The following is a 2,726-nucleotide window of genomic DNA, read 5'->3' on the forward strand; positions in this document are numbered from 1 at the left end:
TCATATTCTCGGGTTTTCTCGCGATACCGGAAGTCTATTCCAGTCGTAGTTGGAAGCTGCTATATTCCTTTAGTACATTACGTGCCCTTTACTGCTACTGCTTTAACGCTAATCCTGTGTTGTGTATTATTTTTCTAATAAAGATAATGTATTCTTTGTCTAATTACCTCAGTTCCTGTACACTCATCCAAGTGCTGTTGTGTTTGGGCGTTTCTAGGCAACTAAATTTGGGACAGTCCCACCCTACTCTAGTCTTCAGAAAATACACAGACAAGCCCTATTATGTACAATATACAAATTAAGTGAATGATTATTTGGAAAACAATAGAATAAAAAAGGCCTATAAATGTTTTCAAACAAGGGTTACAAGCTTCTGTGTTATTACATCCAACATATGTATTTCCTTAAGGTAGATTTTCATAATGTAAAAAAACAATGTTAAAATATAATTAATTACAATAGATAAAAAATTTTGCATGAAAAATATTTCCATGGTCAGTGTGCCACATATGGTTGTATTCAGGTACTTTGTACTTATTGGACTGGGAGATTTGCAACACTGATTCATTATCTTACATTAAGACAGGTTATCTTAAGGGTGTTGTACAGTTGAAAATGACAGCTTCCTCTGTTAAACAGAAATGTTGTTAAAAGGTAAAGATACTATTTTTTTTCTGAATCATACTATTACTATTGTCCTACAGCCATCAGAGGGCCCGTGGCACCTGGCAGCCTTGTTTCTATCAGTTTGCTCCAGTGCAGCTATGGCTTAAATGTAACCTGTCACCATCTGTGTGAATGTGCTTGTTAATGATTGACTATTAAGTGCTTTGGAGTCTCTTGGGTTGAAATGGTGATATAGAAAAATTTAGCATTTACAGAGGAGCATCTTACATTCCAAACCAATGTGTAGTGTTGAAGATCAAAGCTATAGATGATTTACCAGTCTTTAGAGAAAAGTGGTGGCAATTCTCTTACAGAACTGAATTGTAATAACATTTTATGAGCAAACTCTGCACCAAAAATAATGAAGTTTAGTTTTTGTGGAATTAAATGTGTANAAGAGGCACTAAATAAGGCAAAGCTTTATTACACAAAGGAAAATGTTGAGTGATTAGCATTACTATGCTTGAGATAACAGACTTACGCATCTTCATTAAAAATAATTCTAACAATTTCCCCTGAAAAGGTGACATTTTTACAATCACCTTTAAACAAACACTTGCATGTGCGAAAACCTATTCATGTATGTGCATGATTATGATATTAAAATAGAGCCAAAACCTTAAGTACTGTTTCATTCAACATCATCAATAGGAATAAACAATCTGCAGTCCCGCTGATGATGTAATATTAATCAGGGGTCAAAAGCAATCACAATCAGAACTTCACAGACCAAATTTTGTCAATCAAGACCACAGTTTCAGCATTTAACTGCAATTTGGGTTTCATCTTAGCAAATAAAAGCTGTTTTTGTTTCATATGTACACATGATTTGACTTTACATTAGACTAAGTAACCTAAGCCTATAGCTGTAATAAGGTCAAATTATTCTACTCTCACTCCCACCTGGAGGCCTCCTGTGACTGCTCATCATAGATAAACCATCCATCCAAATTTACCAATCGCTCAGTCACAGTAGGGGACATCACAGGAAGTCACAGAAAACCCTACATTCTCAAAAAGGTAGTAAAAACCAGGGTTACACTGGGGAAATCCTGCTGTCAGCCCATGCGAGCAAAAAAAAACCATTTTGAGTCTTATAATTACCACTAACATCTAATTTATAGACCTTTTATGCCAATCAGATCCTCAGTTATTTAAGAACAAAGCAAAAAGTGACATAAAACCTGATCTTGGTGTGGGTTTGGAGCAAAATGCTCCAAAACAAATCAAAATTAATCAGTCATAATCACAATGAGTTAGAAATGTAGAATTATCCTGGTCTGATTTGAAGTCAAATGATGAACATAGCTGAGGAGAAAACTGTCTGTCCCCAAAATTCTGTCAGTGTCTCTATCACTCATCAAGCTAATTAATCAATCAGAGTCTCGTATGGTCTGCTTCACAGCCTCTTTGGTCTCCATGTGGTCCTGTGGTAGCTAGATGCTGAATCCACATGGTGGTCCTCATGGTGTGTTCACATCAAAGCAATCTGTTCAGTCCGAGTACAGTTACTGTTCTTATCAGGATCAGCACTGAGTATAGACTTAGACATATTTATTTTGTCATTTTGTATACACAAGTGTAAACAAAAAGAAATTTCTTTAAGAACAGCTCTCTAGACAATTTCATTCTTTTAAAATGCAGCCTTGAAAACAGTAAAAAAACATATTAAAACAGTAATATAAACATATTACTGTATATTTACAGTTCTAACATTTCAGTTTTTTTAAATAATAAAATATAATAAATATAATATTAATCAATTAATGCACAGTTTACTGAGTAATTCATTGTTTACACAAAACTGAAGTGCAGTCACAACCAGATATTCTTATCAATAAGTACTGTCATTTAGCTTAATCTCCAATCAACCAAAATAAAATCAAGAAAAAGAAAAAAAAAATTGCCTGAATGTTTATTTTTCGCATATGGGGGACAGAAAAACGTTGGAAGGTTAGGCCAAGAATGGAGTCTTAAAGGAATATTGGAAAATGAAGGAAAGATTTCAAAAATGATTAATTATTATTCTTCGGATTAAATTTATTTATTTTTTTTGAAAG

The sequence above is a fragment of the Cyprinodon variegatus genome, unplaced genomic scaffold, assembly GCF_000732505.1.
Source record: "Cyprinodon variegatus isolate N-32 unplaced genomic scaffold, C_variegatus-1.0 Scaffold432, whole genome shotgun sequence".
NCBI classification, from domain to species: Eukaryota; Metazoa; Chordata; class Actinopteri; order Cyprinodontiformes; family Cyprinodontidae; genus Cyprinodon; species Cyprinodon variegatus.